This window comes from Anabrus simplex, chromosome 1, assembly GCF_040414725.1.
Source record: "Anabrus simplex isolate iqAnaSimp1 chromosome 1, ASM4041472v1, whole genome shotgun sequence".
Lineage (NCBI taxonomy): Eukaryota > Metazoa > Arthropoda > Insecta > Orthoptera > Tettigoniidae > Anabrus > Anabrus simplex.
This window is the reverse complement of record NC_090265.1, coordinates 1,345,501,111-1,345,526,143: the sequence shown is the minus strand read 5'-3', so window position 1 is coordinate 1,345,526,143 and position 25,033 is coordinate 1,345,501,111.

Here is a 25,033-nt window from a genome sequence, read left to right as displayed (position 1 = left end):
GGTACGCTTAGACGACACATGACTGATGACATCAGTGCGTGGACACGTGATTGCGACCAAGTGTCAGTATTCGCCAGCTACTGTATGTGGAAATGGAAGGGATGAACAGGAGTAGGGAGAGGAGTCGTCATCGCGAGGTTATATAAAGTCAAGGCGACGGTGGGGAGAGGTATTCTGTTCTTACTCAGTTCATAAGCAGTTGATATCGTGCAGAGTATATGTAACAGTCAGATGTATCAAATGGAAGAAGTGGTCTTAGTGTGATGGTCAGAGCTAAGAGTTGTGTTTGAAGAGGTAATCATCGAGGAAGTCTACAAGTGGTGCTTGTATCCGAACAGAGACGGGTACTATGCTGATAAAGAAACATCATCTTCTTGTGAGGATGGACTTCACAAGATGTTTCAATAATATTTTCCAATTATTTAAAATATATTGAGTGGACGTAATTACATTGGAGCTCCCTACACGCGTACATGGTATGTAGGCCAACTCCTTGTGACATAAGAAGATTACAGCAGACGGCTCCCGACTTCAGCTCACAGGTTTTCCCAAGAAATTTCAAGTTCAACAGCGGTGTATGCAGACAACAGGTAATTAAAGCATCAGACATGTTATGCATTCATAACATGAAGAAGAGAGTAATCAGCGGCGATATCACATCTCACTTCTAGTTCATGCCAATAGCTTTTTTGTTTAGATTAAATTTTCCTTTTCTTTGTACCGCAAATCTCACAATATATTTCTTTTGTTAAATTAAAAGACGTAAATGATTGTTCATTGTGACGTAAATGTAGTCATAAACTCAGTTTTATTTTTAATTATAATAAGTGATTCCAGTTCCATGTACAATCCTCAATTGTGGAAATGCAACCGTAATTTAATATTGTCCTGATCCATATCCCTGTATATTGCCAGATATGTGAGTTTATCACCTCACGCCTTGAGATAATTGATATAAGAGGTATGCTCTACCGAATTTTGTTGTTTTTCTTAAAAAAGCAACTGGCGCTCAAACAAATGTTATGTATATTGTGTGAAGGAGATGTAAGTATAAGAGTAGTGGTCGGAGTAGCCACAAAGTGTCGCCAGCAACGTGGGACTCGAAAGGTTCAGAAAAAGTGTTTCTGAATGGCAATATACATGGATCAGTTCTTTTAATGAGTACGCACATGTTAAATTCACCGAGTAATGTTAGGAAGGTCATTTTGTTGAAATTTTTATTTAAGGGGAATGTCAGAGGAAGTGCAAGGGGAAATAGCTTTGAGATCGCGAAAAATTAGTAGGAAACCGAAGATGGACAAGGATAGCAATATGCAGTCAGGTGATGAGGCTGAGGTTATTGTGTCCAAGGAAATCCAAGGTGGTAACATAAATAGGAAGTTGGTGACTAAGGTGGGACCTACTGAAAGTCAGAAAATAGTAGAAACTGAGGAAAACGCTGTTACGCAAGATCAAAGTAAAGGGGTGATTGACCTGGGTTTATTTAATTTGCTGATGTCCAAAATGGCTGAGCAGAATAATATTATTAGTGAGAAAATTGAATCTCAGAATAATATTATGAGTGAGAAAATTGAAACGGTTATTAGTGAGAAAATTGAATCTCAGAATAATATTATGAGTGAGAAAATTGAAACGGTTATTAGTGAGAAAATTGAATCTCAGAATAATATTATGAGTGAGAAAATTGAAACGGTTATTAGTGAGAAAATTGAATCTCAAAATAATATTATGAGTGAGAAAATTGAAGCGGTCATTAGTGAGAAAATTGAAGCTCAGGGTATTAGTATTAATAAGAAGATCGATGATGTTAGTAATAAGATAGATCATAAGGTGTTAGAAATAAGTAAGCAAATTAATAATTTAGAAAGTAAGGTAAATAGGGAGTGTAGTGACATCAGAGCTGAGATGGAATTGGGTCGGAGCAATCTCCATACGGAAATAGAGCAAGTTAGTGAGACATGCATCAAACAAGGGCATAAGATTGATGAATTAAGTGCCAAGATCGAGTCTAATAAAGGAGAAATCAATGAGTTAGTAGAAGAAAGGTTTGAAAAGATAACCAATACAGTGGGGCAAGAAACTAGGAAATATATTAGTAGGGTAGAACATGTGGAAAGAAAACTTGGAGAAGTAGGTGATCTAGAGAGTGAACAAAAATCATTATCACAGAAGGTGAGAGAATCGGAAGAAAAATTACAGGAGAAGCTAAGAAAAATTGAAGAAAAGGCTGAGGAAACATTGGAAGAAAAATTTCTGAGTTGCCAGAGAGTACTCCAGAAAGAAGTGCGTGATAGTAGAAATGTACGTGAAATAATTGTAAATAATGGTTTAATCACTAGAGATCATGATTTACCTAAGTTTTCTGGGAAAGAATTTAACCCGATGGAATTTATGAGAGTAGTAGAGAAGAAATTTTCTGTTCAATTAAGAGACAATATTATTAGCTGGGAAACTGTATTGGAGATCTTATCTAATGCTTTCATAGGAGAGACTAAGTCTTGGTTTCAAGTATATAAAAGCTCGATGTCTAGTCTAACTGAATTTAAGGAGAAATTCGTGGCTAAATTTTGGAGTGAAGGTGTTCAGAGTAGAGAGAGAGAGAGTAATGTTTGGCAGGTATAATTCTAACGAGGGTGTTAGAATGACTGAATACTTTTTGGCTCATGTTTTGGTGTGGAGAAATTTAGAATGTATTGGACCTGAGGCTGATATAGTTAGACTTATGGCTAAGCACTATCCCGATAGAATAAGAGAAGCTGTTTGTATGCAAAGAGTGGAGACTATTAAGGAAATGGAGATTTTGTTGGAAAGTTTTGATGCTTTAGGTAGTAGCTTGAATAATAATAGGACACTAAATAGGAATGTAGAAGGAAGGGGTAACCAATCTAATAATCAGGACAGGACTATGAATAATCGTAACTACAGAAGAGAATATCAGGAGAGACCTAATAATAATTTCCACAGGGAGAGAAATTATCAGAATAGTTCGGAAAATTTCAGGACTGGGAGGCGTGATTATGGTAATCAACCAGAAGCTGGGAGGCGAGAGAATACAGGCCATAATAATAATAATAATGACGCTAGAGGAAATAGGCAACAGGGGAGGCCGACTGAGGTGTGTAACCAACAAGTCGTAACCGAACCTAGTACTTTAAACGCGCAACGGACTGTATAAACAGGTCACTGAGACAGTCCGTAAATGGTGAGTTCACATATAAGGCAGATAAGTATGTTAATGTCGATCAGCCTATAGTTGTAAGTGAACATGATTGTGACCTAAGTAGCAATAATTCAAATATTTTAAGTGACGACTTAATCGTAGACAATAAATTTTATAAGTGTAATTTAAATTTAGATATAAGGCAAGATTTGTTAAGTGATCTTATATTATGTAATGAGGATAATTTAAGTAGTGTTACTGTTACACCGACGATTGAACTGCTGATATGGGGCAGAAAAGTTCAGATTTTGTTGGACTCTGGTAGTGAGAAGTCATGTGTTAATTCCAAGCTGTATGAGGAAGTTTTGAGAGAGAAGTATGAGGTAGTGGAAATTCCAGTGAGGAATACGTTCATCGTAACAGCTGTTGGAAACAAGTCTCAAAGAGTGAATAAACAAATAGCTGTCCCCATTAGCATAAGTGGAGAATGTATTTTCCAACCATGCTTAGTTGTGCCTAATTTAGTTTATGCCGTTATTTTAGGTACCGACTGGTTAACGTGTCACAAGGCTAAATTAAATTTTGATCTGTGTAATGTCAATCTTATTTGGGGAAAGAGTAGCAGGGAAGTCAGTTTACCATATGATGTTTTGTCAGAAATTAGTGCGAATAAAGTGTGTTCTAGTACGGAAGGATCTTGTGAAATTCCTAATATGAGGAAAAATATTGATGTCTGCCATGTGTCTATACAGAGAGATTATAGAGATGAATTGTATGAGACAGTGGAGAAATGTAATTTAGCGGAAAGTCAGAAGGACGAATTGTGTGAATTATTGATATCACATAGTGATGTTTTTAGCGATCGGCCTGGTAGAACACATCTTTACGAACACAAATTTAATGTTATTGATAACTCAACTTTTGTAGGACCGAAATATCCCATTCCGTTAAAATACGCTAGCGCGGTTGAAGAGCAGATTGACATTATGCTAGATTATAATATAATTGAACCATCATGTAGTCCTAATTTAAATCCACTTGTTATTATACCTAAGAAGGATAACACGGTAAGATTGTGCATGATAATTTTTGTAAGACTACATTGGATGAATTTGAGCTTGGTGACAAGGTTTTACTCAGAGTGCCACTCCCGTCATCAGCAGAAGCTGGTCAATTTTCTAAGTTTTTCTTGTTATATCAGGGATACTTCACCGTAGTGAAACGGATTGGAAAATGTGCTTATTCATTAGAAGACAAGGAAGGAAATATCGTAGGCACATACAATATAAGAAATCTTAAGAAATATATCATGTGAGTTTGTTGATTAATTTTCATTATTATGGTAATTCACCATATTTTATGAAGCTGGCATTGCGAACAGGACTTCAGTGAAAGCGTGTGTTGTGATATTAAGTGAAGCATGGCAGTGCAATAAACTCCAGTGCTTGGAGACTGTGTATATAATGAAATGTCTTCGAGAATTACTTTTGAACACTCAATGAACGTTTGAAACGACAGAAGTGAGAAAGAAATGTAATCTGTATGTAAATAATACTGTATAATCAAAGTGAAAATGATAATTGATACATGTTTTATATGTGTAACAACGAACATCCAGATGGATGATGCTATGTACCAAATTTGTAAAGGTCATTTTTATACATGTATCTATGGTGTACTCGATTTCAGGTGATTGTGTAGATATTTCATGAATCAATCGATTCATTTAATCGATTATTTCATGAGGGAGGCGTTCTGTAACCGTACAACAGGGTTACAGATTCCATTCATTATTTATTATTATTATTATCATCATTATTATTATTATTATTATTATTAACCCGATTCATTAGATTTTATATTCTGTTTCTCATCATTTAGACTGTAATAATTAGGTATCACGGATATTATTGTATTTAATCATAGGTTAAGTGAAATTTATTTGTAATTATTCTGTATTGTAGTAAGTGAGATTTGTTGGTTTCATATTGTCATGCTGTGGCTTGTAACTTTGGCTAGATGAGCTGGCATAGTATTTTGCAATCGAGGCTATGTTTAACTGGGAATGTTGTGAACAAGGAGTTTTCCCGGTGACGCATTCGGCCTAGTCATTCTTGGACCGCTTGGGTACGCTTAGACGACACATGACTGATGACATCAGTGCGTGGACACGTGATTGCGACCAAGTGTCAGTATTCGCCAGCTACTGTATGTGGAAATGGAAGGGATGAACAGGAGTAGGGAGAGGAGTCGTCATCGCGAGGTTATATAAAGTCAAGGCGACGGTGGGGAGAGGTATTCTGTTCTTACTCAGTTCATAAGCAGTTGATATCGTGCAGAGTATATGTAACAGTCAGATGTATCAAATGGAAGAAGTGGTCTTAGTGTGATGGTCAGAGCTAAGAGTTGTGTTTGAAGAGGTAATCATCGAGGAAGTCTACAAGTGGTGCTTGTATCCGAACAGAGACGGGTACTATGCTGATAAAGAAACATCATCTTCTTGTGAGGATGGACTTCACAAGATGTTTCAATAATATTTTCCAATTATTTAAAATATATTGAGTGGACGTAATTACATTGGAGCTCCCTACACGCGTACATGGTATGTAGGCCAACTCCTTGTGACATAAGAAGATTACAGCAGACGGCTCCCGACTTCAGCTCACAGGTTTTCCCAAGAAATTTCAAGTTCAACAGCGGTGTATGCAGACAACAGGTAATTAAAGCATCAGACATGTTATGCATTCATAACATGAAGAAGAGAGTAATCAGCGGCGATATCACATCTCACTTCTAGTTCATGCCAATAGCTTTTTTGTTTAGATTAAATTTTCCTTTTCTTTGTACCGCAAATCTCACAATATATTTCTTTTGTTAAATTAAAAGACGTAAATGATTGTTCATTGTGACGTAAATGTAGTCATAAACTCAGTTTTATTTTTAATTATAATAAGTGATTCCAGTTCCATGTACAATCCTCAATTGTGGAAATGCAACCGTAATTTAATATTGTCCTGATCCATATCCCTGTATATTGCCAGATATGTGAGTTTATCACCTCACGCCTTGAGATAATTGATATAAGAGGTATGCTCTACCGAATTTTGTTGTTTTTCTTAAAAAAGCAACTGGCGCTCAAACAAATGTTATGTATATTGTGTGAAGGAGATGTAAGTATAAGAGTAGTGGAAAGAGTAGCTACACTTGACGAGATAAAATGGTCACCACAGTAACCGCACCCTTTCGAGACAATGATGGAAAGATATACTGTACCTAATTGTAGGCTTTAGGTTCTTCTTTCCTATCCTAGTCTTAATTAACTGGACATGCAGACATCAGTACACATACTAAAATTACGTAGGCTGTTAGGGAAATTCCACTCGCACTAATAACTTCAATGAAACGATAGCAACAATAACAACGAAGGCCAAAATTGACTGGAACTTGATCAGGTGGCTTAATACTATCAGCGCCAAGAGTGAATCAAGGACTGTTGCTGTTCTTAAAATAGCATGACTATCAGGTAAGATTTTATAGTTACATGGGATGTCACATACTGTACTGAGTGGATCATCGCTAGAGTTCGTAGAGCTAATACCACTAAGCTCATTGGCATGGCATCGAAAGTAACTATTAGGACGGATGTGCAAGGGCAGGACAAAATAATGTTTAGACACCTGGAATGGCGTAGGTTTGATTCCTCGTCAGAAAGTGGGGAAAAGTAGAAATGAAATTTCCTCTTCTCGTGAGATACATGGCTCTAAGTTTCAACAATTTACATTTACATTGAGTGCCAGGTGAATTTCTTGGGATAAAGGCGCTCGGATATATGGCTAATTACTCTTTCCTATATAGTGCGAAGGACGAATAGTGAATGATTCTTTAATTTCCTCTCCCCCAACGGCCTTTATAGCTTTCCCGACTATTATATTCGTGTGACTTTTGTTAGCCTTGTTAGGCTTGCTCTCTGACGAAATTTTGGAAACTGCATAGTAGGGCCTACTCTAGTGAAGGACAGTGTGATTGAAATGTGAGCTGCAGGGATGATTTGAACAGCACAAACACTCTGTCCCCGAGACAAAAGAATGACCTGTGTACTAATAAAACCAATGGAACAGTTCAGGATTAGTACCGAGGACGCCTAGGACCGAAGATAATGACCACTCATCCATGGAGTCTGACTTTTAGTACTGATCAAATATAATATCAAGTAGTTTTATGGAATTGTAGGCATTGTGTTCATGGCCATGGCACCTCCAGGTTCATCAGGAACCTGAATAACAGTCTTCATTTTTAATTTCAAAAGTGCTGCATGCATGAGCAAGTTCCAGTTCGTGTTTGATTGACAAAAATGTTATAACTCTACAGAAAACGGCCCTATCGTTATGGAGCCACAGCCAAGATCTTCCAGGAACTAGTTGTAGGAACTCTGAAGGAATGATTACGTGTAACAAGCTTTAACATGTTCGCTTTTTATAACAATACGTATTGACTATACGAATAGGCCTAAGTAGTGAATATTTAAAAATATATTAAATATTATATTTAAGCGGTCCGCCCGTTCAATACAATTAAATCTAATACATATTTCTTCTAATAACGGACATAATCATCTAGAATAAATCACACAATGTATCAGATACAAAAATGGCATTGATAGAATGGTAAGACAAATTAAAATACACTTTTATGCACAAGGTCATTTAAAATAAAATATTTGCAAACTTTATTAATGTTTCAAGCTATATAGTCGATAAAATTGATGTGAATTGTTCATTAAAATTTTTGATGACAAAGTTCGTGGAAACTAGCATTTGTATTCGTAGAATCGTAAGACGAACATTGATGTGAGCAAAATACATTGATTTAAAATATTTCTTAATAAAGGATCCTGGAGATTTTTTATATAAATTCATTTCAATTGAATTTAAGAACGAACGCTTCCAGATTTCAAGTCAACACGGGGCCGAAGCAGTAAATTTGAATTGAATAATGTTCAGTTTCCTTGTTATTGGCTCCGATGTACGGAAGAGGACTCACCTCAGGAGAGATGCAGTTTAAAGGAATTTCGATTAAGGTTCACAAGGATCCTTTATTAAGAAATATTTTAAATCAAAGGTTGTTACTCATATCAATGTTCATCTTACGATTTTACGAATAAAAATGTTAATTTCCACGAACTTTGCCATCAAGTTTTTTTATGAACAATTTACATCAATTTTATTGACTACTGTATATGACTTGAAACTGTAACAAAGTTTGCAAATTTTTTATTTTAAATGTTCTTGTGTACAAAAGTGTATTTTAATTTGTATTGCCAATCTATTACTGTAATTTTTTCCGTCCCCATGGCTAAATGGTTAGCGTGCTGGCCTTTGGTCACAGGGGTCCCGGGTTCGATTCCCGGCAGGGTTGGGAATTTTAGCCACAATTGGTTCATTTCTCTGGCACGGTAGCTGGGTGTATGTGTCGTCATCATCATCATTTTATCCTCAGCATGACGCGCAGGTTGCCTACGGGAGTCAAATTGAAAGACCTGGACCTGGCGAGCCGAACATGTCCTCGGACACTCCCGGCACTAAAAGCCATACGCCATTTCATTTTTTCAATGTAATTTTTTTATCTGATGTATTGTGTGATTTATTCCAGCTGATGATGTCCCTTAGGGGAAGAAATATGTACTACATTTAATGCATTATATTGTATTGAATTGGTAGGTTATTCTGCCCGAAGGCAGGTCCGAACCTCCGCAGAGGTGTTCCTGAGCCGGAGTTTACGTGCGGTACGATGGCCAGTTCCTTTCCGCTCCTCCATTCCCTTACCCCCACCAACAGCGCTTGGCAACCCATCCAAGTTCTCACCACGCCCAATGTTGCTTAACTTCCGAGATCTCACGGGATCCGGTGCTTCAACACGGCTACGGCCGTTGGCGTATAGAATAGGTGGACCGCTTAAATATAATATGTAATTATTCTTAATTTTTCGCTACCAGAAGGAGTGTGTCGCCATTTACGCTATCATATACATTCAAGGTAGAATTCCGTGTGTAACCACATACATCGGATCTGAATAATGTGTTAGTGGTTATTATTACTTGAAAAGGAAATACAAACACATCATATACGGTATACGGCAAAAGGATTAAGACTGAAATTATAGCGCATCTGCTGTTAGTATTTCCCTAACAACGAAATATTTATTGTATACTGCGCCCATCCAGCGTCCAGGTACGTCTCAAGTAAAAATTTCCCGGTAGCTGATGTTCTCTCAGGGCGATTCTTGGCAAAAGTAGTTAAGATTAACGTGAGTTCCAAGAGGAAACAGGGACCGCACGCGACGAATACAGATGAACGTCTCCATCCTATCGCATTTTGATATCAACCAAGAATTCTTCGCAAGACTCGAAGTAAATCGCATGCAGTGCTGGATTAAGGTATTTGGGGGCCCTGGGCTATTTAAAAATGGGGGGCCCCTTCTTCGTAACATCACGTAAGACTAGCGTACTGAAGTCGTTATAGAACTACTTGCACTTAAATTGACGAATAAGGAAGTATTGAAATAGACTACAATTTTCTCTATTTTTCGTGTTAATATTTCATAATGCCAAAACATATTTTACATTTGTCTCATCATCACTATCAAATCGACATACAAAACAGAACTTACGTTTTTAAGGCACCACCAGGATATTTTCTATCCATTTTACAAAAACATTACAGGTGTAACTTACGAATGGTTCAATAATCGGAGGTGAACTGGAAGTCCTCTTCCTGATGCGAATATATAGTATAGCATGCACATTCCACCGTGCTTCCCCTGTCCCCTCCCGCTCACTTCCTAGACCTCTTCACCCCCTCTGCCCATACTCGCAAGCTGCCAGATTTAAATTTTCGTCAACAATAACCTTTACAATAATTGCAGTGCGTAAGTAGCGAGGATTCGTGTCTCCGGACGGTAATTGATTCTAGCAGAGATGAAATACTAACGCGAACAACTGATAAGAAGGAAGGAAGAGTGCGTGTTCGATATTTTGCGAGCGTAAATATCAGGCCGTTTTGTACAATTTTAGGTTCGGCCAAGGGCTGCAGCCCCTTTAGCCCCCCTCTTAATCCGGGCCTGATCGCATAAAAAGTACCTATAACTAAGTCAATAACATCTAACATCTACAAATCATAACTCACTTATTTAAAGAAATTAAGAGAAAACATTTATTAAATTATTCAAGAATGAAAGAAAAGATAACTCATAATATCTTAAAATTCTTTCAACGGTGTTTAAAAATCAATTATTATTCACAAACATCTCATATAAGTCAGCGCTGGCTCAAGAAAGAAAAATTGAAATTGTTTCTGAAATGAACTAATATCTTATTACATTCCATCTTGTATGAAAATTACTCAATTAATTAATTACCGTATGAAATCAATCATTAAATTGAAAGAAAGTTCATGATTCCTGTTATTATCATCACAACACTGAGTTCAATCTCAAACACTTCTTTGAAAATGAGCAATCTGAATTAAGTATTTGGAATCATTCATTGGCGGGTAGGAATATTGCTGATGATTGACGTGCTAAGGTTACTACCCCTATTGCCTACCAAAATCTAGGCTCCTAACATCCTAGCCTATCATCTTTAAATTTGTCCGACTCGTTGGCTGAACGGTCAGCGTACTGGCCTTCGGTTCAGAAGGTCCCAGGTTCGAATTCCGGGCGGGTCGGGGATTTTAACGTTAATTGGTTGATTCCAATGGCACGGGGGCTGGGTGTATGTGTTGTCTTCATCATAATTTCATCCTCATTACGACGCGCAGGTCGCCTACGGGAGTCAAATAGAAAGACCTGCACCTGGCGAGCCAAATCCGTCCTGGGATATCCCGGCACTCAAAGCCATACGACATCATCATCTTTAAATGTTAAATAAATTGTTCACCACCTTTCAAAAATATAAAAATAATCTACATCACATTTCTAACTAAACAGTTCTTAATTCTCTACTCGTTAGCTCAATATGTATCTTATCATTCACTATTATGGTTATTATGTCAAGCTTATTTAAGTGACTCCACAATCATATCCATTAAGATATCTCGATATTATTCACCTACGTTGTTTATTAGGGCTACACACTTATTACATCTTTCATTGCCTTCCACAATCATTTCCATTAAGATATCTCGATATTATTCACCTACGTTGTTTATTAGGGCTACACACAATTATTACATCTTTCATTGCCTTCAATGCGAGAATATGGCATCAGCTATGAGTATTTCCTAACTTCAACAGCTGTATTTGACATTTCGGAAACCATTTACTCTTATCTACACACATGTATTCGTCATTCATACCTTGTATTAAATTACTTCCTCGACGTACGTCTTTCATTGTACTTGCATCGCTTATTTGATCCACCTTCAAATAATTCATCATCATCATCATCATCATCATCATCTGTTTACCCTCCAGGTTCGGTTTTTCCCTCGGACTCAGTGAGGGATCCCACCTCTACCGCCTCAAGGGCAGTGTCCTGGAGCTTCAGACTCTTGGTTGTGGGATACAACTGGGGAGAATGACCAGTACCTCGCCCAGGCGGCCTCACCTGCTATGCTGAACAGGGGCCTTGTGGAGGGATGGGAAGATCGGATGGGATAGGCAAGGAAGAGGGAAGGAAGCGGCCGTGGCCTTAAGTTAGGTACCATCCCGGCATTCGCCTGGAGGAGAAGTGGGGAACCACGGAAAACCACTTCGAGGATGGCTGAGTTGGGAATCGAACCCACCTCTACTCAGTTGACCTCCCGAGGCTGAGTGGAACCCGTTCCAGCCCTCGTACAACTTTTCAAATTTCGTGGCAGAGCCGGGAATCGAACCCGGACCTCCGGGGGTGGCAGCTAATCACGCTAACCACTACACCACAGAGGCGGACCACCTTCAAATATTTCAACATTTCACAACCATGTTTACGTATTATTATAACCCAACTTCAAATTACCTTACTCAAATCGCTTCACGTCACTCCATTCTCGACTACATAACATTAAATCAATTCATTAACATCATTAACATAACCATATTTCGTATGTATAACCTCTTCCAAAATAAACTAATTTATTAAGACATATTATTCTCCGTTGCATTCATATTCCCTTATTTGGATCACTTCTTTCCTCGTATATCGATGCTTAAACTATAACACACCGGGCGAGTTGGCCGTGCGCGTAGAGGAGCGCGGCTGTGAGCTTGCATCCGGGAGATAGTAGGTTCGAATCCCACTATCGGCAGCCCTGAAGATGGTTTCCCGTGGTTTCCCATTTTCACACCAGGCAAATGCTGGGGCTGTACCGTAATTAAGGCCACGGCCGCTTCCTTCCAACTCCTAGGCCTTTCCTATCCCATCGTCGCCATAAGACCTATCTGTGTCGGTGCGACGTAAAGCCCCTAGCAAAAAAAATAAAAATAAAAATAAACTATAACAATTCATAATTCCATTTGATGACGTGATTTGACAAGGAATAACTCGTATAAATCCTACTTCTTCTCATATAATCCTATTGTAACGTTAACATAGCCTGAATGATTAATAATATCTAACACTCGCAAATACTTATATTCAGCTGTATAATAATCTACCTTCTTTCTCGAAAATAAACGTATTCACATTTTCTATGATCATCTACTCGACATATGCATAGCCACTTCTTTCGAGATATCGATCTAGTTATAGGTTAATATAGTATCATTCAACTATACGTGTATATATATATCACTTCACTGAGTCACTTCCACTTCCAAGTATTTCACTTATTGTAAATCGTATTAGATACATATGTCTAGCTTAATAAAGAAATAACGTATATAGTAAGAATTAGCTCGTCATTCATCAAGTACGCCGCCTCTGTAGCTCTCTCTCTCTCTCTCTCTCTCTCTCTCTCTCTCTCTCTCTGCGTCACATCACTGGTCTCGGCTGGCTACGGTCTGCGGTTCGGCTAGAGTCTCCTCTCACATCAGGTTTGGTCTATCGGCTGGATCATATCCACCTCCAGGTCGGTCCACCTCGAAATTAGCAAGACATCATCTTCTTCATACTGCAGCTGTCAATAACATCCAAGAAATTCAACAAGTAATCGTTCATCTTTAGAGTTTCTTTAAAATAATAATATCTTCTATAGTATTCTGATATTTTTCGTATTTCGGTCAATCAACTATTTTATAGTTGTTTTGATATCTTTGGCCTTATTTTAAGAGAATCTGTAATTTTATGATATTTGTCTTCCAGAAAGCTTAATTATTTCTCAAATCTTCTTCTCAGAAAGTGATTTTCGCGTATCTTTCTCTTCTTACAGCTCTCCTCGATGATGAGTTCCGACGTGTCGTTCAACTGCTGAACGTATTTTTTAAATGAAATATTCGTATTTCACGCTGCTCTTATACTTCTTAACGACGTATAGCAAGTATTCTGCTGTATTTACTCGTTTATAAGAGGTAATATATCTGAAATTCCAATTATAGCAGCTATTATTCTCGTCCTCGTCGTAGTGGTAATGATTTGCTTCTTGTCGCTTTCAGTTAAATTTAGTAAGTGAGAATAATAATATATAATAATTTACTTGTTTTTCGAAACAACTCAGTTGATATTGCACTGTTCTTTCCTCACAGCCGTTTAAGATTGTATGTTCCCAACTTGGTCATGGCCTCCTATAGACTTATATGTTGAGATTCTCCTCCATACAATTCCGGCCTGTGCAGTCCATACCTCTACTTGGCGCCATTTTGAAATACGTCAGAAAATGCAATGGGCACAGTATAATAATTAAGTAGATTGTTAATTCTACGTTATAATTTCTGGTACCTTCACACAAGAGATGCGAAGATGTTTATCGTGAATCATTATTTCCGATCATACGAAGTGGGCAAAGTTTGCTTCGTGTTAAAGAACAGTACGATGAGCGATTTAAACAGGATGCTCTAAATAACAAAATATGTTCGATGTCGTTGACGAATTTCATCGTACAGGGCCAGTCTTACTTCAATAAAACGGGACAAAAAAGCGCTCAAGAACCGTCACCGCAAAGAATGATGGAGGATTTATGCAACAGGTTTTACAGTCCTGGTTTGAGCGATAGGCCTGTTCGTCAGATGTTTAAAGAATGCATAGCGCAAACAGAAAGTTGTGTCCCATTACAGTACTGCAGCCGAGTGCTGTCCAAGACGTATGAAAATCCAGATTTCCTCAGCATCATATGGCTTTCAGACATATTTACCTTGATAGGCTACAACAACCGTGAGACAACTTCCTTTTTAGAGTTTTGAACGTCCTAATGTCGTTCTACACAAACTACTACACAGCGTGCGGGTTAAGATTCGGTGCACCTGGTCCAGACGTGGATTATTGGGCCCTTATTTCGTCGAGGATTCTGAAAAGAATCCATGAGAACAGTGTACCAGGTGTTCTACACATACCTCATTATTATTCCATTCATACGGCATTTGCGCCGTTTCTGTCCCGCGAGAAACATACCACTTGTGACGTACTGGTCAACTAGACATTCAATTGTTTTCAGAATTAACGGTAGAGAATTGAGAACTACAGATCCTGGTGGCCGTGGCAGTATTATCTAATACTACCTATATGGAATAGTTGAGAACGCACTGGAAGTAACTGAAATAATTTAATGTGCTTGGGACGCCGTAAAGAATTTAGTGCATGGTACAAGGAACAGAGAAAAATATAATATTTTAATAACAAAGTTTCGATCACAGCTCCCTAAAAAGGGAAGGGAAAGGTAATATACACAGATAACAATATATATATTAAGAAAAAACTTCCATGAAAAATTACAATCATTCGTCACTAACAGCATTTAGAGACTTCGTGGTTCTAGACCTTAAAAGTTTCTAATACAAAAGATAACCATTTTTCTTGTTTTTGCTAGCAGTGCACCAAATAATCTCCTTTAAGGAATTTAATGACCCAACTGGGTTAAAAATCCAAGAAAATAATTTTTTGACCAATTTACAATGGAATAATAATTAGAACGTCAAAAGAACAAGGAATAATACAATCTGTCGAGCTAAGACTAAAACGTTATAACAACACTTAATGAGTAATGAAAAAATATTTAGCCCCTATAGATCATTTGATGAAATAAGGAAGTCCATGTGCAAGTAAATTCCGTGTAGAAGAGAGAGAGGGAGAGAGAACATGAACACACAGGGGCACATTAAGCCCAGAAAGGTACATAATGATGAAAACAGTTATTAGGATACAGTATACAACGGAAATATTACTTTTATACAACGAATCTTTTCATGGCCTCTAGAGAAGTAGGTTATTGACGGAGAATAAACTATAGAAATCTGCACATGATTAAAAACGGGGCCATTAATTCAATTCATCTATATATATAAAATAATATGTCCTGACTGACTGACTGACTGACTGACTGACTGACTGACTGACTGACTGACTGACTGACTGACTGACTGACTGACTGACTGACTGACTGACTGACTGACTGACTGACTGACTGACTGATTCACCATTGCCGAGTCAAAACTACTGGTCATAATGAAATGAAATTTAGAGGATACGTTTACAATGTAATGCAGGTGCTCGCTGAGGGAGGATTTTTGGATATTCCGTCGCTAAGGGGGTGAAAAGGGGGGTGAAATTTTAAAACGAGTGTACCTATAACTCAAAACTTTAAAAGTTTACAGATGTAAAAATTGGTATTAAAATCTCCTTTAAAACTAAGGAAACACGTATTTTTTGGTTTTCGGAAAATCCCAATAGGAGGGGTGAAAAAGGTTGAAAAAGGGGTTGAATGTTTTTAATGAGGATACTTACATCTCAGAAACTGAAGATATTACAGACCTGAGAATCGGTATTTGGAAACTCCTTTAAAAATAAAAATGTATTTTTTTTTGTGTTTGGAAAATTCAATTAATGGGAGGATGAAAGGTGGGGGGGGGGGGGAGTGAATTTTTGAAATGGGTGTATCTATATCTCAAAACTTTAAGAGTTTACCGATGTAAAAATTGCTATTCAGAATCTCCTTAAAGAATAAGGAAACACGTATTTTTTGGTTTTCGGAAAATCCCAATAGGGTGGGTGAAAAAGGTTGAAAAAGGGGTTGAATGTCTTTAATGAGGATACTTACATCTCAGAAACTGAAGATATTACAGACCTGAGAATTGGTATTTGGAACCTCCTTTAAAAATTAAAAATGTATTTTTTTGTGTTTGGAAAATTCAATTAATGGGAGGATGAAAGGTGGGGGGGGGGGGAGTGAATTTTTGAAATGGGTGTATCTATATCTCAAAACTTTAAGAGTTTACCGATGTAAAAATTGCTATTCAGAATCTCCTTAAAGAATGAGGAAACACGTATTTTTTGGTTTTCGGAAAATTCCAATAGGAGGGGTGAAAAGGGGTTGAATGCCTTTAATTAGGATACTTATATCTGAGAAACTGAAGACATTACAGACATGAAAATTGGTATTTGGGATCTCCTTGAAAAATAAAGAAACATGTATTTTTTTTTGTTTTTGGAAAATCCAATTAATGAGGGCGGGGAGGGAAAATGGGGGTGAATTTTTAAAATGAGTGTATCTATATCTCAAAATTTTAAGTTTACAGATGTAAAAATTGGTATTTAGAATCTACTTTAGAAATAAAGAAACATACTTGATTTGTTTTTGAAAACTCCACTTAAGGGGAACTAAAAAGGGGGTGAAATTTTAAAATGAGCATTTCTACAGTACATCTCAGAAGTTACAGAAGTGAAAAATGGTACTTTTATCTCCAATAAAAATAAAGAAACATGAATTCTTTTTTTTTTTCGGCAAAACCACTTGGGTGGGATAAAAGTGGCTGAAAATGGGGTTAAATTATTTAATTTAGGATACTGATATATCAAAAACTGAAGATGTTACAGACTTGAAAGTTGGTATTTAGAATCTCCTTCAAGAATTAAAAGAAAAGAAATGCTCACCGGGCGAGTTGGCCGTGCGCGTAGAGGCGCGCGTCTGTGAGCTTGCATCCGGGAGATAGTAGGTTCGAATCCCACTATCGGCAGCCCTGAAAATGGTTTTCCGTGGTTTCCCATTTTCACACCAGGCAAATGCTGGGGCTGTACCTTAATTAAGGCCACGGCCGCTTCCTTCCAACTCCTAGGTCTTTCCTATCCCATCGTCGCCATAAGACCTATCTGTGTCGGTGCGACGTAAAGCCCCTAGCAAAAAAAAATGCGCAACTTTGCTTTCGGAAATCCACTTAAAGGGGAGAGGGATTGAAAAATTAATTGAGTTATTTCTATGAAGATACTATTATCTCAAAAACGAAAGATATGCAGGCGTGAAAATTGGTATTTGGAATCTTCTTTAAAAGTAAGGAAACATGTATTCTCGGAATGTCCAATGAAGGGGGGGGGGGGGGATTTTAAAGAATTGATAAATTAATTGGATTAATTTTATGAGGATACTTCCACCTAATAAAAACTAAAGTTGTTACAGACGTGAAAATTGGTATTTGGATACAAAGAAAAACGCGTTTTGTGGGGGTGGGGGGAGGAAATCATCTTGGGGAGTGGGGGTGAAAAGGAGTTGAATTCCTTTCATGAGGACACATATCTCAAAAACTGAAGATGTTAGAGTAGTGATAACTGGTATTTAGAAGATCCTTTACTATTAAAGAAACAAGTATTTTTTCCGGAAATTTCACTTAAGGTAGGCGTATGAAAGGAAGTGAAAAAAGTTAATCCTTTTTATGGGGATACTTATATCTCAAAACTGAATATAACAGACGTGAACATTGGTATTTGGAATCTCCTTTAATCATAAAGAAACACGCCTTTCATTTGGGGGGAGGGCGGAAATCAACGGCAGTGGGGTGAAAAAGGAGTTCAGACCATTTGATTTTACTGTTCATAATGTACTTATTCTAATCATAAACCGATCATTTTAAATCTGTTCTGGGTTCGTTTAAAAGAGCCATCTTACCGGGCGAGTTGGCCGTGGGGTTAGGAGCGCCCAGCTGTGAGCTCGCATCCGGGTGATAGTGGGTTCGAACCCCACTACCAACAGCCCTGAATATGGTTTTCCGTGGTTTCCCATTTTCACACAAGGGCTGTACCTTAATTAAGGCCACGGCCTATTCCTAGACCTTTCCTGTCCCATCGTCGCCATATGACCTATCTGTGTCGGTGCGACGTAATAGCAAATAGCAAATAGCAAGAGCCATCTTTATCTTTGGAGAACTAAAGTTAGATTACAGTAGCTTCTCCTGGCATGAAAGTAAAAATGTAAACACATTTGAAATAAACGATAGGAATGACATTCACCATGCAATTGTTCACCTCTATAATAAGGTCAAAGCTGACAATGGCAGCAGATGTAATTTACCGCCATGTAGCGGTTTTGCACCTTGCTCCAGGATCCAGGAAATTAATAATAATAATAATAATAATAATAATAATAATAATAATAATAATAATAATAATAATAATTGTACCGGTTGGTACACCTATACGCCGCACATTTGAATTTTCCGCCTTAATGTACTCCTCTACAGCTAAAACTCTGAACTTTAAAACTGAATAAATTCTACGGTTTATCAGAAGATGTCACTATGTTAATTTCGAATTGTTTTTGTTTACTAATTATCAAGAAGTGTGGACATTCTCTCACAGATGTCTCTACCAAAACTATGATCATGCACCCTGGTGCGAAGTGAAGGAACTTTTCTTGAAGATATTTTGTATTCATAAGTTTGTTCTTTACTAAATGTAGTTCTTTCATTTGTGGGTTGGCAATATTAATCTTTCTTTCCGCCAGTTTTTATATTATCCAATCGTAAATTTCTGTCATTAATTTTCAGCCAATGACGTCTTTCTTTACCAATGTCGATGTGTAACCGTAAGCTACCCAATAAACGACTGTGGGTGTGTCTTAATCATTCATGAAAGATCTCGAATCTTTCCCGAGAGTATAAAAACTGCTGATTTTCCGGGCTCTCCGCCACTCGTACAACATCTAGCTTAGTGTATGGAAGTATAGCAGGAGGCGGGAAGCGCCTCTTTCATCCGCCAGCAGCTCTTCTACAAGGTAATGGCCATTTAACATCTTTATTTTGCTAGCTCAGCAGTTTAACCATCGGGAAGGTCCGAAACCTTTTCATGTAACCTTCCTGTCTGAAGATGTAAATTAGTGCCGTCTCATGTAAAAATTTCATATTACTTTAACAGTAAATCGGGGATAGAGAGTGCCTTACCCTCTCGAGCTCCCCTTCCTTTTGTTTTGAGGTGACTACGTTTGTAATTGTTTTCCTTCTTTATGTAATGTCTTAAATTTTTCTTGTACGAGTCACCTACAGAGTATGGGAATATCCCCTGTGTAATTGGCCTAGCGCCACTTAGGTTTCAACAAGTTTCATGTAGGAGTGCAAGTTCTCGTCTCCATTCCTTTTGTATTTAGGGCCGTTTAAATTAACCTATTATTTTTATTTAAGGCCCAGTAGAATGGGTACAAGTTACCCCTGTTCATTTGTAAGTGTGCCTTGAGAGGCAGGCAATGCGAATGTTCTTGTGGCCTTTGAAAGGCGTGAGAAATTGAGAGCGGATCAGCTCTTTCTGATGTGATAAAGTGCCTCTAGGAGGGCCGATATGGTTTTTGGAGCTTATGCTCCTGGTATGAAGGGGTTTTCTGCTCTTGGAGCTATATTGTAACTTGGTATTGTTGAGCTAAAAGCTGAAAGATTGTGAAATTTGGGGCTCAAGCCGAGAACTTGTAAAGGTCCCGAAACTTGTGCTTTCGTTTTTAAAATTGTACCTGGTACCTGAGTATTGGATTGTTGTTGATTGTTCTTGTTAAATTTTTTGAATTCTATGCGAAAATTGTTAAGTTTGAAAATATAACCTTTATAGAAATTTTAATCCATCTTTCGGTCTTGTAGTTAGACCCATTGCAGCCCGCACCTTCTTTCACCTCTGCTGTTCGACAGATACCTCGGAACAATAATAATAATAATAATAATAATAATAATAATAATAATAATAATAATAATAATAATAATAATAATAATAATAATAATAATAATAATCTAAATTCAACTAATATCACCCACCCTAATAATAATAATAATAATGTTCTGGACCGTCGTCAAAATGTGCGGACCGCGCTGGAAACGGGTACTGGCCGGGTAATGACAACGAATGCAGTCCGAGCGCGAGTTCAGTACCGCCAAGGCACCTAAGAAGACAACACGCTGGATCCTCTCAAGGGTTTGATCCATATTAAAATTGCTTATAGCAAAAGATGGCAAAGTTTTAGGGAACCAACTGACCAGGTGGAATACCTGGAGCTAGCACGGACAGTACTAAATCGATTGCTGGAAATAAAGATTGAAAAACGGGAGGAACTTTGCCGCCAGATCGCGAATTTTGGCGGATTATATATAAAATGTTAAGCATTCAATTATAAATTTCAGTATAATACAGTAGCGAAGCACGGGTATCCTGTTAGTTAAATATAAAGACAACACATTATCCAAAACACTGAACTACCTGAGAGAGAGAAATTATCCCGGCTATCTTGAGAGATGAAATGTCGTATGGCATTTAGTGCCAGGATATCCCAGGACGAGTTCGGCTCGCCAGGTGCAGGTCTTTCCATTTGACTCCCATAGGCGACCTACGCGTCGTGATGAGGATGAATGATGATGAAGACAACACATACACCCAGTCCCCGTGCCATTGGAATTAAGGGAATCGAACCCGGGACCCTCTGAGCCGAAGGCCAGTACGCTGACCGTTCAGCCAACGAGTCGGACATCTTGAGAGATAATGGGCTGATATTATTTAGAGAAGTTAGATAGAAACTACAATTAAGTTTTAAAGATACTCAATCACCTATTGGTTCCCATTTTGTATAGTTTGTAGGAGAAGAATGATTTAGGAAATACTGAAAACAAGCAGGTTGCAGGAAGCCTACCAAGACCAATGCTTAAAAATTTTCAACGAGTTGAACAAGTCCAAATTCAGCTCGCAGCATCGGATATTGAATCACACGAAACGTAACACTGAAACTTTTTAATTTTTTTAGCGTATGGCCCATACAATCGAGTTGAGTTCAGAAAAAAATTATACACATATTTAGATAACAAGAAAGCAATGAACAATAAATGGCTCCCTACAACTGAATGTCAAGATAATTGATCCACTGTATTGCTTCTGGATTTGCCATCAGAAAATCCACTTTGCTGCCTGTGTATACCCGCGTTTCACACTCTCTGACAATATGATGTATGGTTTGTCGTGCAGCTCCACAGTCACACGCAGGTGTCGGCAATTTGTTCCATTTAAACAACATATCTGTGCATCTACCATGGCCTGTTCTTATTCTGTTCAGAGCAGACCATGTTTTACGTGGTAGTTGGAATCCACTTGGAAGTTTGGCATTCGAGAACATACTGTGCAGGTGCATCTCCGTTGCGGCTTCCCACCGTCTTTTCCACTCTGTAGTTGGGTTGTAGCCTCTAGCAACTATGTCTAAGGTGTTACGTAAAGTTGGATGGCGTGAACGTAATCTGTTTTGGTTGATAGTTCGTAGATCTTCATGTACAGGTAGATCGGGGTTCCTTAAGATTTTATTGAATTCCTAGATGAGAGCGGTGGATCTATGTAAGTCAGATGGCATTATTCCAGATAGAAGCGGGAGCCAATGAGTTGGTGTAGATCGAATTGTGCCAGTTATTATGCGCATAGTGGAATTCAATTCAGTATCAATGAGTCTTGTATGATGACTGTTCATCCATACTGGAGCACAGTACTCAGCACTTGAATACACCAAGCCTAAAGCTGAAGTCCGTAAAACGCTTGCCGAAGAACCCCAGGTAGTTCCACAAAGCTCATGAATGATGATGTTACGTGTTTTCAGTTTCTGTGCAGAGCCCAGCAGATGTTGCTTGTAGGATAGTGTTCGATCCAAGGTTACTCCAAGATATTTTGGGTTCCAGTTGTGGTGAAGTATCCTGCCACAGAAACTTACATTCAATTTAGTATTTGCTAAGTGATTTAAATGGAAACAAGACACCTCCGTTTTATTGGTGTTGGGCTTAAGTCTCCAGTTCCTGAAGTAAGTTTCCAAAATGGGCAAATCCCTTGTTAACATCTCTTCAGTTCTCTCCAGTTCTTTGTGTTGCACAGCTAATGCTATATCATCAGCGTAGCAGAATTTCCGTGATGTAACTTCAGGAAGATCAGATATATATACGCTGAACAGGAGTGGCGATAGGACTGAACCTTGAAGCAAACCATTTTTAAGCTTCCTCTCCTTGCTCACATTGTTCCCGATAATAACCTGAAGCCTCCTATCACTCAACATATTGTTAATATGTCTTGCTAACTTTATGCATGGTATGACCCGGAGAAGTTTATAGACCATACCTTCCTTCCACACGGTATCAAATGCAGCAGTGAGATCAACAAAAACAACAGATGTTTTCAATTTTCTTTGGAACCCCATTTCTATGAATGTTGTAAGACCTGGTCTAAAGCCTGCCTGATCCATGGGAATGTGCTGTAAAATGGTGCTGCTTATTCTGTTAAATATGAGTCTTTCAAACAGTTTGTAGCAACAGCTAAGGAGGGCTATAGGGCGATAATTTTCTGGCTTGTTGTTGGGTTTGGCAGGTTTTAAAATCACAATTATCTTAGCTTTTTTGAACTCCAAAGGCATGTGTCCAGTTAGTAAGATATCTGTGAAAAATGTTGCCAGCCATTTCTTCGCATTTTGTCCCAGATTGATCAAGAACTCGGGATGAATTCCATCGAAGCCAGGAGATTTAAATGGTTTTACATCTTTCAGTGCTCTATCAATCTCGGATACTGTGAAGAGATTTACATATTCTGAAGACAGAGGTGCTGTTGACTGCAAGACTTGAAGTTGTCGTCTAATATATTTGGTGTGTTTCTTGTCACCTGGAACTCGTGACGTTGCATTGATGTGAGAGGCAATTTGATCTGATGTAACTTCAGCCTGTTCTCTGCATACTGGTGGGCTTCCTCCTCATGTTCTGAGAATACTCCAAGCTTCTCCGCTAGAGCGTGTAAAATCTATCCTCTCAACTGTTTCTATCCACTTATGCCTTCGAGATGAGTCCAGACTGGACAGAAGCTCGGTTGCTATGTTAGGATCTCCACATCGTTGAAAGTCTTGATATAGTGCTTCACTTTCGTCATTCCATCCAGGGATATATTCTTTGCGGTAACGTCTTAGAATGAACTTCTTAGCTGTTTCTATAACTGCTCCAGCAAAACGCCTATAGTTGTTATAGTTAGGAGGAATCCACCGGATACACTTATCAAGTTCTGCTGTGTAATTGGTCCAGTCAGCTTTAGGAAAATTCCAACAAGAATGTGGTGCTGATCTAATTACAGGGATTGTTATACCAATTTCAATTAGGATGGGCTTATGTTGGCTATGTGGAAAATCACCAATCACATTTCTCGTGATGTTTTCAGGAAAACCACTTTCATTAGAGCTTACAAAACAGAGGTCTGGATTTGTATCTTTGATCCATGCAGCTGATCTAAATGTGCCCTTGTCTTTAGCATCAACAATTAAATGGAGGTCATTTTCTTCTGCCCATTTCACGAGCATTCTACCATTTTCATCATTTTTGGAGTACTTCCAGAGTCCATGGTGACTGTTAAAATCCCCAACATAAATTGCAGGATGCTTTGCAATATGAAAGACATGTTCAGGCCAGGAAATGTTAGGTGGCTCATATACATTTGTTATAGTAATGCCATGCAACTGCATGACAACTGAATGTATATTTCCATCCGTTTTTTCAGAAGTAAGCGAGGCTTCATTTATGTTGTTACGGATGTAGGTGGCTATTCCATACACATCGTGATATGTCACTCCAAGAGCAGTATAACCAGGGATACGACCTCTGCTTCGAAACTGATCTTTATTAGAAACATGCGTTTCCTTAATGGCGACAATATCAATATTGTTGTCCAATAAAAGTTTAGATAGATAGTCACACTTTGCGTTGGTGATACTGTCGACATTTAGTTTGAGGATTCGAATCGTTGGTCCAATATTTCTTGTTATGGAGCTCTTAAAAGAGCTGTTGAGACGTGTTTGATATGTCATTGTTTGTAATTCCCAGGAGATCGCAGTGATAGACTGGCTGCCAAATATATTGTTGCTCGCTTAGCACCACCCAGAGGTCACGTGTAGGGTATTTTGAGGTTAAACCTACGGACGTGAGCAACATCAACCCCCAACACTGAAACTGAAGACTAGAATAAACTTGAATTACTCCAGTTCCCTTGGCACGATGACAATATGTTAGAGTATTGGCGGCGTAGAGAGAATGGCCAAGGAGAAGTTCAGCTCCACCAGGGACAACTCCACACGGAGCATGGAAGACGAACTGCTTTTTGCAAACAACACCGTCTCGTTCGTTCTATTTTCTATTGGCTTTACGTCGCACCGACACAGATATCTCTTACGGCGACGATGGGACAGGAAAGGGCTAGGACTGGAATGGAAGCGGCCGTGGTGTTAATTAAGGTACAGCCCCAGCATTTGCCCGATGTGAAATGGGAAACCACCTCGATAGTTCAGGCTGGGCCTTAACCGTGAGTATTATAGCCTACGGGCCTACTGAGGCCTTAAGTACTGATTCTCCATTGTATTAGCTAGTAGCTGGATTATTGTATGGTATGGTGGTCTGTTTTTACGAAATGTTAGTTGGTCAGAATATGATCTGGGGTCCCTTACAGTGCAACCAGCCCCTTTATTTATACAGTGCCAAGGGAGGGCTTGGAGAAGACGAAATCTCTCGAGAACCAAGAGACGT